We start from the raw sequence: 15,437 nt of genomic DNA on the forward strand, positions 1-15,437 counted from the left end.
CTTTAAAAACACCATTCGAACTTATTCGTATGTCATTCCAGACCAGTGCGGCCAGTATCCAGTATTCGGGAGATACTAGGTTCGAACCCCACTGTCGGCAGCCCTGAAAATGGTTTTCCGTGGTTTCCCATTTTCACACCAGGCAAATGCTAGGGCTGTACCCTAATTAAGGCCACGGCCGCTTCCTTCCCATCCCTAGCCTTTCCTTGTCCCATCGTCGCCATAAGACCTATCTGTGTCGGTGCGACGTAAAAAAAAAAAAATCTACCGACAGCTCGGAACACAACATTTAGTCGAGCAGCTCGTCTTTTCCCAGCCCAAATTTCGCAACATTTTCGTAACACTACTCTTTTGTCGGAAAATGAAGTCGGGAGTGTCCAAGGACAAGTCCGGCTTGCTAGATGCAGGTCTTTTGAACTGACGCCCGTAGGCGACCTGTGCCTCGTGATGAGGATGAAATGATGATGAAGGCGGCACATACACTCAGCCCCCGGGCCAGTGGAATGAACCAATTATGGTTAAGATTCCCGACCCTGCCGGGATTCGAACCCGGGACCCCTGTGACCATGGAGCCGGACTCTTTTGTCAGAAATTACCAAGAACAAATAGTGCTGCTTTCCTTTGGATCTTTCCTAGTTGTATCAAGCAATACTGGAGTCGGTCCCATACACTGGAACCGTACTCTAATTAGGGTCTTACCAGAGACTTGCATACCCTCTCCTTTACAACCTTTCTGAAACTCCTCAATAACCTCATAACCATATAAATGGGCAGATCTGTATGTAACCTTTATTTAGAACGTCGTTAATGTGATTACCCTATATTAAAACCTAGGTACTTACAGTGATCCCCATGTAGAACTATCACACCATCAACACAGCAATTTACGTCTTGGTGACTTTTCATACCCTTTACCAACATATCTCTCTCTGCTCTCTTTGTCGCAACACTGTCGAGGTCTTTTTGTGTTCACTCACAATCCTGTACATTCTGAACCATTTGAATAAGGAATGTAAAAAATTATTGGACGTCTGTGAGAGTCGTGCGATTGATTACTTCAATTTTCTTTTTTAACACTGAGATAATGATAACATTGAAAACAATAAAGCACACCCTGCCATTGTACGGGGATAACGTTAGGAAGACTTCAAAAACTTCAAAATATACTCGTAATAATTTCGTGTGGCTATTTCTAGCCGGGGGCAGCCCTCGTAAAGCAGACCCTCCGATGAGGGTGGGCGGCATCTGCCATATGTAGGTAACTGCGTGTTACTGAGGTGGAGGATAGTGTTGTGTGTGGTGTGTGAGGTTACAGGGATGTTGGGGACAGCACAGTCAGCCCCCGAGCCAGTGGAATTAACCAATGAAGGTTAAAATCCCCGACCCGGCCGGGAATCGAACGCGGTAACCTCTGAACCGAAGGCCAGTACGCTGACCATTAAGCCAACGAGTCGGACACCTGAAAACATTTCATTATCTATTCCTGTATATATGCTTCACGACAGTTTAACACAGATCTACTTCATTTGCGTATAGTACACGGGCACAAATTCCTGCTCTATAAACCAAAAAACGAAAACATTGCTTATCAAGATCACATCGCTAGTTTTACAATTGGAGGATTTTCACATTAATTGGCAATGTGAAAATTGAATTGCACGTTCTCTTAGCCGAGGTTCGCCGGAAAGGCGTGGGTTAGATTTCCCGTCAGAAGATCCAAAAATTTAGAAACCAGGCTCCAACATCTGGAGACGTTCACGTTCTTGAGGTTCACTCGCAATACCGAAAATGAACACCAAGTTAATTCCTGGGGGCAAAGGCGGCTGAACATAAGTAGTATAATAGACGGGTTCGGCGGCCTCCTCCTCCTCCGGCTCTCGGAAGAGGCCTCCTCCTCAGCCAGTGGCCTCCTCCTCCTCAGCCAGTGGCCTCCCAGTGGCCACCTCCTCCTCCTCCTCAGCCAGTGGCCTCCCAGTGGCCTCCTCCACCTCAGCCAGAGGCCTCTTCCAGTGCTGCCAACTTAACCTAACTAGCGCGAGATAAACAAAGCCACGTGCTTTTTGACAGACAACAACGCACCGCTAACCTCAGTACTGCCATCTTGACGGGCCTAAACCCAGTAGTGCCAACTTAACCTCACAAGCGCGAGGTAAACAAAGCCACGTGCTTTTTGACAGCCACGTGCTTTTTGACAGATTTGTAAACAAAGCCACGTGCTTTTTGACAGCTGTCATCGACAACAACGCATCGCAAACCTCAGTACTACCATCTTGACGGGCCTAAACCCCAGTAGTGCTAACTTAACCTAACTAGCATGAGGTAAACAAAGCCACGTGCTTTTTGACAGCCACGTGCTTTTTGACAGATTTGTAAACAAAGCCACGTGCTTTTTGACAGCTGTCATCGACAACAACGCATCGCAAACCTCAGTACTACCATCTTGACGGGCCTAAACCCCAGTAGTGCTAACTTAACCTAACTAGCATGAGGTAAACAAAGCCACGTGTTTTTTGACAGCCACGTGCTTTTTGACCGATTTGTAAACAAAGCCACGTGCTTTTTGACAGACAACAACGCATCGCAAACCTCAGTACTGCCATCTTGACGGGAATAAACCTTAGTGGTACCAACTTAACCTAACTAGCGAGAGGTAAACAAAGCCACGTGCTTTTTGACAGCCGTCATCCGCCATCTTTAAACCACAAAGCACTGTGCTGCCCTCTTTATCGCAGTAGCTGCAAAATTCGTCACCTGTCATCCGCAGTGCTGCCATCTTGACGGGTCTAAACCTTAGTGCTACCAACTTAACCTAACTAGCGTGAGGTAAACAAAGCCACGTGTATTTTGACAGCTGTCATCCGCCATCTTTAATCTATAGAGCACAGTGCTGCCCTCTTTAGCTACTTACCTTTGAAATGTGGTGGCGGATAATTTGAAAAATGCTTTTTGACAGCAGCCATATTTGTACACCGTGCTGCCCTCTTTAGCTAGATACCTGTGGTGGCAGACAATTTCACGTGACAGCAGCCATCTTTAATCAAGAGAGCACCGTGCTGCCCTCTATGTGGTGGCGGCAATTTGAAAATTTCTACATTCTCTTGTTTGGAAACAAACCCATGCGCTTTTTTTTGACAGCTGTCATCCGCCATCTTTAATCCAGAGAGCACCGTGCTGCCCTCTTTAGCTACTTACCTTTGAAATGTGGTGGCGGCAAATTCTACGTGCTCTTGTTTGGAAACAAAGCCATGTGCTTTCTTGACAGCTGACATCCGCCATCTTTAATCTATAGAGCACAGTGCTGCCCTCTTTATCGTAGTAGATGTAAATTCGTCACAGCTGTCATCCGCAGTGCTGCCATCTTAACGGGTCCAAACCTTAGTGCTACCAACTTAACCTCACTAGCGTGAGATAAACAAATCTACGTGCTTTTTTTGACAGCTGTCATCCACCATCTTTAATCTATAGAGCACAGTGCTGCCCTCTTTAGCTACTTACCTTTGAAATGTGGTGACGGATAATTTGGAAAATGCTTTTTGATAGCAGCCATCTTTGAGCACCGTGCTGCCCTCTTTAGCTAGATACCTGTGGTGGCAGGCAATTCCACGTGACAGCAGCCATCTTTAATCATGAGAGCACCGTGCTGCCCTCTACGTAGTGGCGGCAATTTGAAAAATTCTACATGCTCTTGTTTGGAAACAAACTCACGTGCTTTTTTCTGACAGCTGTCATCCGCCATCTTGCATCACAAACCTATGTGCTGCGCTCTTTAGCTAGATACCTTTGAAATGTGGTGGCGGCAATTTGAAAAAATCTATGTGCTCTTGTTTAGTAAACAAAGCCACGTGCTTTTTTTTGACAGCTGTCATCCACCATCTTTAATCAATAGAGCACTGTGCTGCTATCATGCGGGTAATTTCATCACCTGTCATCCACCATCTTTAATCTACAGAGCAGCGTGCTGCTCTCTGTAGTAGCGGGCAATTTGAAAAGTTCTGTTAGCTGTCATCCGCCATCTTTGAGCACCGTGCTGCCATCTATGTGGTGGCGGTAAATTCCACGTGCTCTTGTTTAGTAAACAAACTCACGCGCTTTTTTGTCAGCTGTCATCCGCCATCTTACATCGCAAACCTCAGTGCTACACTCTTTAGTTGAAATATGGTGGCGGATAATTTAAAAAGAAAAATTCTACAGCAGCCATTTCTCGGCGCTAATTGCACAAGATGGTAGCTATACATGACTCCTTAAAGGTGCTTATGCAAGATGGCCGCTATACATAGACTCCCTTGGGATGCTTGCGCAAGATGGCGGTTATACATGGCTCCTTTTGAAATATGGTGGCGGATAATTTAAAAAGAAAAATTCTACATCAGCTATCTCTCGACGCTAATTGCACAAGATGGTGGCTATACATGACTCCTTAAAGGTGCTTATGCAAGATAACCGCTATACATAGACTAACTTGGGATGCTTGCGCAAGATGGCGGTTATACATGGCTCCTTATGAGACGCCCTAGAGATGCTTGCGCAAGATGGCGGTTGCTCTTATGAGGTGGCTTAAGGGTCCTTGCACAAGATGACTAGAGACGCCCTAAGGATGCTTGCGCAAGATGGCGGACGCAAGATGGCGGCTATACACAACTCCTTATGAGACACTTTAAGGGTGCTTGCGCAAGATGGCTGCTGCTCTTAGCTTAGAGGCTAACGTGTCGTGCTAGTTCGATTCATTAAATTTGGAGGCTTAAATGCAAAATGTTAAAATTCTCGAAAACGATGCATCGTAGAGCAAAACGGACAAAATTTTTCTGACCAATGATTTAACAGCTGCTGTTATGCATGCGGTGGAGGGCAATTTGAAATTCTATGTGCTTAATCAACAGAGCGCCCTGCTGCCCTCTTTAGCTGAAATGTGGTGGTGGATAATTTGAAAAATTCTTTTGACAGCTATCATCCTTAAACAATGGCGACTATACATAGGCTGTTAAGGCCTTATCATGCTCCTCCTCCTCCTCCTCCCCCTCCTCCTCCTCCTTCTCTACCTCCTCCTCCGCCTCTTATGTCAAGGCATAGCTTTATATCGAACAAGTTTAAACCTGCATCGCGAAGGCAAGCGCGTGCAGCGATAACATTATTGTGCATGTTTAGACTTTCGAAACATAAGAAGAGTAGAATCAAACGCTGTACTCGATACGACATGTGATCAGAACATTGATTGATGCGTTCAGAAAACAAAATAAGTGATCAAGACTAGAATCGAACACTGTACTCAATACATCATGTGTTTAGAATATGTCAGGGGATACGCTTGTTCTAAGAAGATCAGATTGAAACATAACAAGACTAGAACAGAACACTGTAATCGATGTTGTTAACTTCAACATGTGATCAGAACATTGATTGATGTGTTCAGAACACAAAATAAGTGATCATGACTAGAATCGAACACTGTACTCGATACAACATGTGATCAGAACATTGATCGATGTGTTCAGAACACGAAATAAGTGATCAAGACTAGAATCGAACACTGTACTCAATACAACATGTATTTAGAACATGTTAGGGGGTACCCTTGTTCTAAGAAGATCAGAATGAAACATAACAAGACTAGAATCGAACACTGTAATCGATGTTGTTAACCTCAAGATATGATCAGAACATTGTTTGATGTGTTCAGAGCAAAAGTACAATTTTGATGATTTGCGCAGCTAACTCGCTCGGTAAACGATGTGGCCAAAGTATAACTTCAAATTATTTACCTTCCATCATTCGTCTTGTGTGTAAAAATCAGTCGAACAAGTTATCGCATAAACATAGCTGAAAAAAAATCGTGATAGGGTATGGAACCCAGGGGTTACATCTTGTCAGAAGAGCAAAAAGGATGAAAGGACTCTTCCTCCTCCTTACCGCACATTCCTTGGCTGAAGGGCTAATGGGCTAATGGGCTAAAGGGCTAAAGGTGCAACAACCTCGTCGATCGCTATCAGCAAGAACGCTTGTACTTTGTAGAAAATTAATCTTTATTTGTAAATGGTTTTATGTTCAGAACAGGGAATGGAACCTAGGGGTTACGTCTTACGTAATAAAATCCCCGAGGTGCGATGAGTTACGTTTTTCGAACTAGTGTTTGGAACACTGAACTTTTCAAGATGATAGCAGAGAGTTTAGCAATGTTCTGTTGTTGGATTTTAAATTCCGCGCTACAACATGCATAAGGTGGCAGCCTTGAGGTTTACCGCCGTAAAGATGGCAAGAGTGAGGTTAACAATGTTCTGTTGTTGAATTTTAAATTCCGCGCTATAACATGCATAAGGTGGCAGCCTTGAGGTTTACCGCCGTAAAGATGGCAGCAGTGAGGTTAGCGACGCTCTATTGTCCTTCAAAGTGAGGTTAGGGTTCGTCAAGAAGACAGCTGTCAAAAAAGCACGTGGCTATGTTTACCAAACAAGAGCACGTGGCTGTGACGTCACGGTCACGTAGTATGCCGCCTCAGCATGCAAAGTTTAATGTCTACAACTACGTAGTAAACATTCTGCTATGTTCACAAGATTTTTTACACATAACTATTCTTTATGCTTTAAGTTCATTCACATAGGCTATGCTAAGATAGCAGCACAAACACATGCGAACTTTGTACATTCTAATGGAATAAGTTTAGTACTATGTGCATCATGGATACATGATGTGTGCACGCATTTAAACTTGACTATACGTAATGCTGCTGCTTTGTTTACAAGATTTTTATACATTGCTATTCTTTATGCTTTAAGTTCGTGCACACACAAGCGATAGTCGTACGCTCTGGCAGGAGAAGTTTAGTACGACAGTCGATGCATACATTATCGATAGGTGATGTGTACACGCTTTAGAACATAGCTCATCTTTATGCTTTAAGTTCGTGCACATGGGTTTGGGATACACAAAAGCGATTGCTACATGCTCTAGCGGAAGAAGTCTAGTACGATAGTCGATGCATGTAAAATCGATAGGTTATGCTAAGATAGCAGCACACTTACTAGATTTTAGCACAATCTAGTGGAAAAAGTTTAGTATGATAGTCGTTTCGTGCAAAATCATTAGGTAATGTGTAAACGCTTTGAAACAAGGCTTTTCTTTGTACTTTAAGTTCATGCGTACAGGTTATGCTAAGATAGCAGCACAATCTAGCGCAAGAAGTTTAGTACGAGACATGCAAAATCGATAGGTGACGTGTACACGCTTTGAAGCATGGCTATTCTTCGTACTTTAAGTTCATGGGTATAAGTTATGCTAAGATACCAGCACAATCTAGCGGAAGAAGTTTAGTACGAGATTCGATGCATGCAAAATCGATAGGTGATGTGTACACACTTTGAAACATAGCTATTCTTTGTACTTTAAGTTCATGTGTATGAGTTATGCTAAGATAGCAGCACAACCTAGCGGAAGAAGTTTTGTACGAGAGTCGATACATGTAAAGTCGATAGGTAATGTGTACACGCTTTGAAACATGGCTATTCTTTGTACCTTAAAGTCATGCGTATAGGTTATGCTAAGATAGCAGCACAATCTAGCGGAAGAAGTTTAGTATGATATTCGATACATACATTATCGATAGGTAATGTGTACACGCTTTGAAACAAGGCTATTCTTTGTACTTTAAGTTCATGCGTCTTAGTTATGCTCGCGATAGTCGATGCATGTAAAATCGATAGGTTATGCTAAGATAGCAGCACACTTACACGATTTTAGCACAATCTCGTGGAAGAAGTTTAGTACGAGAGTCGATGCTTGCAAAATCATTAGGTAATGTGTACACGCTTTGAAACAAGGCTATTCTTTGTACTTTAAGTTCATGCGTCTTAGTTATGCTAAGATGGCAGCACAATCTATCTGAAGAAGTTTTGCACGAGAGTCGATACATGCAAAATCGATAGTTGATGATTACACGCTTTGAAACATGACTATTCATTGTACTTTAAGTTCATGGGTATAGGTTATGCTAAGATAGCAGCACAATCTAGCGGAAGAAATTTAGTACAAGATTCGATGAATGCAAAATCAATAAGTAATGTGTACACGCTTTGAAACATGGCTATTCTTTATACTTTAAGTTCATGTGTATAAGTTATGCTAAGATAGCGGCACAACCTAGCGGAAGAAGTTTAGTACGATATTTGTTGCATGCAAAGTCGATAGGTAATGTGTACACGCTTTGAAACATGGCTATTCTTTGTACCTTAAGGTCATGCGTATAGGTTACGCTAAGATAGCAGCACAATCTAGCGGAAGAAGTTTAGTACGAGAGTCGATGCTTGCAAAATCGATAGGTAATGTGTACGCGTTTTGAGACATAGCTATTCTTTGTTCTTTAAGTTCATGCGTCTTAGTTATGCTGAGATAGCAGCACAATCTACCTGCAGAAGTTTAGTACGAGAGTCGATACATGCAAATTCGATAGTTGATGTGTACACGCTTTGAAACATGACTATTCATTGTACTTTAAGTTCATGGGTATAGGTTATGCTAAGATAGCAGCACAATCTAGCGGAAGAAATTTAGTACGATATTTGATGCATGCAAAATCAATAAGTAATGTGTACCCGCTTTGAAACATGGCTATTCTTTGTACTTTAAGTTCATGTGTATAAGTTACGCTAAGATAGCAGCACAACCTAGCGGAAGAAGTTTAGTACGATATTTGTTGCATGCAAAGTCGATAGGTAATGTGTACACGCTTTGAAACATGGCTATTCTTTGTACCTTAAGGTCACGCGTATAGGTTATGCTAAGATAGCAGCACAATCTAGCGGAAGAAGTTTAGTACAAGAGTCGATGTGTGCAAAATCGATAGGTGATGTGTACACGCTTTGAAACATGGCTATTCATTGTACTTTAATTTTATGGGTATAGGTTATGCTAAGATAGCAGCACGATCTAGCGGGTGAAGTTTAGTTCGATGGTCGATGCATGTAAAATCGATAGGTCATGTGTACACGCTTTGAAACATAGCAATTCATACTGCTGCTCTGTTCCCAAGACTTTTAAGCATAGCTAACCCTAATACTGCTCTTAACGACGTCGAGCTAAGGATTGATTACGTGACCGTGACGTCACGACTACGTGCTCTTGTTTGGTAAACATAGCCACGTGCTTTTTTGACAGCTGTCTTCTTGACGAACCCTAACCTCACTTTGAAGGACAATAGAGCGTCGCTAACCTCACTGCTGCCATCTTTACGGCGGTAAACCTCAAGGCTGCCACCTTATGCATGTTATAGCGCGGAATTTAAAATTCAACAACAGAACATTGTTAACCTCACTCTTGCCATCTTTACGGCGGTAAACCTCAAGGCTGCCACCTTATGCATGTTGTAGCGCGGAATTTAAAATCCAACAACAGAACATTGCTAAACTCTCTGCTATCATCTTGAAAAGTTCAGTGTTCCAAACACTAGTTCGAAAAACGTAACTCATCGCACCTCGGGGATTTTATTACGTAAGACGTAACCCCTAGGTTCCATTCCTTGTTCTGAACATAAAACCATTTACAAATAAAGATTAATTTTCTACAAAGTACAAGCGTTCTTGCTGATAGCGATCGACGGGGTTGTTGCACCTTTAGCCCTTTAGCCCATTAGCCCTTTAGCCCATTAGCCCTTCAGCCAAGGAATGTGCGGTAAGGAGGAGGAAGAGTCCTTTCATCCTTTTTGCTCTTCTGACAAGATGTAACCCCTGGGTTCCATACCCTATCACGATTTTTTTTCAGCTATGTTTATGCGATAACTTGTTCGACTGATTTTTACACACAAGACGAATGATGGAAGGTAAATAATTTGAAGTTATACTTTGGCCACATCGTTTACCGAGCGAGTTAGCTGCGCAAATCATCAAAATTGTACTTTTGCTCTGAACACATCAAACAATGTTCTGATCATATCTTGAGGTTAACAACATCGATTACAGTGTTCGATTCTAGTCTTGTTATGTTTCATTCTGATCTTCTTAGAACAAGGGTACCCCCTAACATGTTCTAAATACATGTTGTATTGAGTACAGTGTTCGATTCTAGTCTTGATCACTTATTTCGTGTTCTGAACACATCGATCAATGTTCTGATCACATGTTGTATCGAGTACAGTGTTCGATTCTAGTCATGATCACTTATTTTGTGTTCTGAACACATCAATCAATGTTCTGATCACATGTTGAAGTTAACAACATCGATTACAGTGTTCTGTTCTAGTCTTGTTATGTTTCAATCTGATCTTCTTAGAACAAGCGTATCCCCTGACATATTCTAAACACATGATGTATTGAGTACAGTGTTCGATTCTAGTCTTGATCACTTATTTTGTTTTCTGAACGCATCAATCAATGTTCTGATCACATGTCGTATCGAGTACAGCGTTTGATTCTACTCTTCTTATGTTTCGAAAGTCTAAACATGCACAATAATGTTATCGCTGCACGCGCTTGCCTTCGCGATGCAGGTTTAAACTTGTTCGATATAAAGCTATGCCTTGACATAAGAGGCGGAGGAGGAGGTAGAGAAGGAGGAGGAGGAGGGGGAGGAGGAGGAGGAGGAGCATGATAAGGCCTTAACAGCCTATGTATAGTCGCCATTGTTTAAGGATGATAGCTGTCAAAAGAATTTTTCAAATTATCCACCACCACATTTCAGCTAAAGAGGGCAGCAGGGCGCTCTGTTGATTAAGCACATAGAATTTCAAATTGCCCTCCACCGCATGCATAACAGCAGCTGTTAAATCATTGGTCAGAAAAATTTTGTCCGTTTTGCTCTACGATGCATCGTTTTCGAGAATTTTAACATTTTGCATTTAAGCCTCCAAATTTAATGAATCGAACTAGCACGACACGTTAGCCTCTAAGCTAAGAGCAGCAGCCATCTTGCGCAAGCACCCTTAAAGCGTCTCATAAGGAGTTGTGTATAGCCGCCATCTTGGGTCCGCCATCTTGCGCAAGCATCCTTAGGGCGTCTCTAGTCATCTTGTGCAAGGACCCTTAAGCCACCTCATAAGAGCAACCGCCATCTTGCGCAAGCATCTCTAGGGCGTCTCATAAGGAGCCATGTATAACCGCCATCTTGCGCAAGCATCCCAAGTTAGTCTATGTATAGCGGTTATCTTGCATAAGCACCTTTAAGGAGTCATGTATAGCCACCATCTTGTGCAATTAGCGTCGAGAGATAGCTGATGTAGAATTTTTCTTTTTAAATTATCCGCCACCATATTTCAAAAGGAGCCATGTATAACCGCCATCTTGCGCAAGCATCCCAAGGGAGTCTATGTATAGCGGCCATCTTGCATAAGCACCTTTAAGGAGTCATGTATAGCTACCATCTTGTGCAATTAGCGCCGAGAAATGGCTGCTGTAGAATTTTTCTTTTTAAATTATCCGCCACCATATTTCAACTAAAGAGTGTAGCACTGAGGTTTGCGATGTAAGATGGCGGATGACAGCTGACAAAAAAGCGCGTGAGTTTGTTTACTAAACAAGAGCACGTGGAATTTACCGCCACCACATAGATGGCAGCACGGTGCTCAAAGATGGCGGATGACAGCTAACAGAACTTTTCAAATTGCCCGCTACTACAGAGAGCAGCACGGTGCTCTGTAGATTAAAGATGGTGATGACAGGTGATGAAATTACCCGCATGATAGCAGCACAGTGCTCTATTGATTAAAGATGGTGGATGACAGCTGTCAAAAAAAAGCACGTGGCTTTGTTTACTAAACAAGAGCACATAGATTTTTTCAAATTGCCGCCACCACATTTCAAAGGTATCTAGCTAAAGAGCGCAGCACATAGGTTTGTGATGCAAGATGGCGGATGACAGCTGTCAGAAAAAAGCACGTGAGTTTGTTTCCAAACAAGAGCATGTAGAATTTTTCAAATTGCCGCCACTACGTAGAGGGCAGCACGGTGCTCTCATGATTAAAGATGGCTGCTGTCACGTGGAATTGCCTGCCACCACAGGTATCTAGCTAAAGAGGGCAGCACGGTGCTCAAAGATGGCTGCTATCAAAAAGCATTTTCCAAATTATCCGTCACCACATTTCAAAGGTAAGTAGCTAAAGAGGGCAGCACTGTGCTCTATAGATTAAAGATGGTGGATGACAGCTGTCAAAAAAAGCACGTAGATTTGTTTATCTCACGCTAGTGAGGTTAAGTTGGTAGCACTAAGGTTTAGGCCCGTTAAGATGGCAGCACTGCGGATGACAGCTGTGACGAATTTACATCTACTACGATAAAGAGGGCAGCACTGTGCTCTATAGATTAAAGATGGCGGATGTCAGCTGTCAAGAAAGCACATGGCTTTGTTTCCAAACAAGAGCACGTAGAATTTGCCGCCACCACATTTCAAAGGTAAGTAGCTAAAGAGGGCAGCACGGTGCTCTCTGGATTAAAGATGGCGGATGACAGCTGTCAAAAAAAAGCGCATGGGTTTGTTTCCAAACAAGAGAATGTAGAATTTTTCAAATTGCCGCCACCACATAGAGGGCAGCACGGTGCTCTCTTGATTAAAGATGGCTGCTGTCACGTGAAATTGTCTGCCACCACAGGTATCTAGCTAAAGAGGGCAGCACGGTGTACAAATATGGCTGCTGTCAAAAAGCATTTTTCAAATTATCCGCCACCACATTTCAAAGGTAAGTAGCTAAAGAGGGCAGCACTGTGCTCTATAGATTAAAGATGGCGGATGACAGCTGTCAAAATACACGTGGCTTTGTTTACCTCACGCTAGTTAGGTTAAGTTGGTAGCACTAAGGTTTAGACCCGTCAAGATGGCAGCACTGCGGATGACAGGTGACGAATTTTGCAGCTACTGCGATAAAGAGGGCAGCACAGTGCTTTGTGGTTTAAAGATGGCGGATGACGGCTGTCAAAAAGCACGTGGCTTTGTTTACCTCTCGCTAGTTAGGTTAAGTTGGTACCACTAAGGTTTATTCCCGTCAAGATGGCAGTACTGAGGTTTGCGATGCGTTGTTGTCTGTCAAAAAGCACGTGGCTTTGTTTACAAATCGGTCAAAAAGCACGTGGCTGTCCAAAAACACGTGGCTTTGTTTACCTCATGCTAGTTAGGTTAAGTTAGCACTACTGGGGTTTAGGCCCGTCAAGATGGTAGTACTGAGGTTTGCGATGCGTTGTTGTCGATGACAGCTGTCAAAAAGCACGTGGCTTTGTTTACAAATCTGTCAAAAAGCACGTGGCTGTCAAAAAGCACGTGGCTTTGTTTACCTCATGCTAGTTAGGTTAAGTTGGCACTACTGAGGTTTAGGCCCGTCAAGATGGCAGTACTGAGGTTAGCGGTGCGTTGTTGTCTGTCAAAAAGCACGTGGCTTTGTTTATCTCGCGCTAGTTAGGTTAAGTTGGCAGCACTGGAAGAGGCCTCTGGCTGAGGTGGAGGAGGCCACTGGGAGGCCACTGGCTGAGGAGGAGGAGGAGGTGGCCACTGGGAGGCCACTGGCTGAGGAGGAGGAGGAGGCCACTGGCTGAGGAGGAGGCCTCTTCCGAGAGCCGGAGGAGGAGGAGGCGCCAGAACCCGTCTATTATACTACTAACATAGAACTGTCCCATCTAGCGTCGAGGTTGCAGACAATGGAAGCCTTTACTTTACACTCCTCCTAAGGTCTACATCGTCTGTAACAAAGATGTTCCCATGCGCTAGATAAATGCTTGAATCCGTCTTAGCATAGGTCCACAAGGCCATTAAGCCAATCTTGTTCTAATTTGCTCCACTCATCACTACCTATTTAGAGTAAATCGTACAGATTACTTAGGATGTATATAAAGAGCTCGTTTCAACTGATCCCAGCAGTGTTCAACAGGGTTTATGTCTGGGGAATAAGCAGGCCATTCCATTCATTGATATCAACAAGACAATTGTTACTGTTCAATGGACACGTGAATTGTAGTCCTTTAAAATATCCTTTCCGGAATGCCGGCGATATTGTTCCACTATTCGTTAAAGAATGTACTTCGGAACGTTCCAGTGCATCCTGAACGATCACGAGATGTGTACAGAGATCTGGTAGCACTCCAGAACACCAATGAACCCCCACCTTAAAGCGTACGATGGGCAGTGTCTAATATACGCAGTCTGATTCCCTACGAACACACTGTCTACTACCACCTAGATTCCAGCATACGTAACATTCGTCGGTAAATGTCAGCCTCCGTCGGCTCTGGAGTTTCCATTAAAATTATTTGCCTATCTGTACCGGGCTGCATAGCATCGAGGTTATACAGCTCGGCTTAAAATGGGAAAGAGGAGTGGCATCATGCAACCTATTTCTAACAGTTTGATTGGTCAAACGACGTCCTGCAACCATTACAAATGTCGAATCAAGTCCTATAATATTCAGCTCGGGGTTCCTTGCTTTCATAAAAACTAAACTCGTGTCCTCATCTCTAGGTGGTGCAGCTCTTTTCAGGGACACCCACACTGGATGTGAGCTGCATGTGCCATTTCAACCACATACCAGTCCTCCTGCCATTCTTAAATTTCTGGCAATACCGGGAATCGAGCCCAGGCATCCGAGGACGGCAGCTAATAGTGCTAACCGTTACGCTACGGAGGCGGACATTGCTTTCATAGACTTGCATATACTGCCCAGAACACGGCTCCAAATGCTTTCTTATTGGTGCTACAACGTCAACTGAAACACTCCTTTAACGTTCTTTCTACAGGTTAGATCACATACAGACATAGTTGTGCTATAGCAACACATAGATACTACCTACAGGGAAGTTTCAAACCTCGTTTGATGAGAATAATAATAATAATAATAATAATAATAATAATAATAATAATAACAATAATAATAATAATAATAATAATAATAATAATAATAATAATAATAATAATAATAATAATAATTGTACCGGGCGGTACACCTCTACACCGTTTATTTAAAAGTTGCGCCAGTTGAAACTCCTCTTCTGGAGGAAGGTTGAACTTTATCTACTCTATTAATTCTCTACTTTCTCAGAAGATGTCACCACGTGGAAAATTTTGAGTTTTTGAACTGTGTCACTTTTGATGTGTTTTTGTTTCGCTTGAAGTAAGAAGTTTGAACTTTCTCTTCTAGAGGACACTACTGAAGATTTACAATAGTGCAACCTAGTGCGGAGTCAAAGAACTATTTTGTTAGAGAAAATTTAATTTCAAGAGTTTGTTCTTTGTTAAATTTCTTTCTGTCTTTGTTTAAGTTGGCAATATTTACCCCTTTTTTCCCCTTGTTTTAGATTTATCCAATCCCGAATTTCTTTTAGTAATTTCTGACCAATCTGGTGTATCTTCCCCCAACTTGTATCTGTTGCGGGGCCCTATCCAATAAAAACATTGTGGGCGGGTGTTTTCTTTCCCCTAACGCCTAGAAACTTCCGCGAGAGTATTTAAACTGCTGATTTTTGGGTCTCTGGGCCACTTCTGTT

The 15,437-nt window shown here is 42.8% G+C and overlaps 1 protein-coding gene across 5 annotated transcripts in view; it reads right to left on the reverse strand.

The window, feature by feature from the left end:
- Window positions 1-15,437, reverse strand: part of LOC136858362 (peripheral plasma membrane protein CASK) — a 429,548-nt gene that overhangs the window by 325,515 nt on the left and 88,596 nt on the right. The gene's annotated exons all lie outside the window — the stretch shown is intronic.

The sequence above is a fragment of the Anabrus simplex genome, chromosome 1 (assembly GCF_040414725.1).
Source record: "Anabrus simplex isolate iqAnaSimp1 chromosome 1, ASM4041472v1, whole genome shotgun sequence".
Lineage (NCBI taxonomy): Eukaryota > Metazoa > Arthropoda > Insecta > Orthoptera > Tettigoniidae > Anabrus > Anabrus simplex.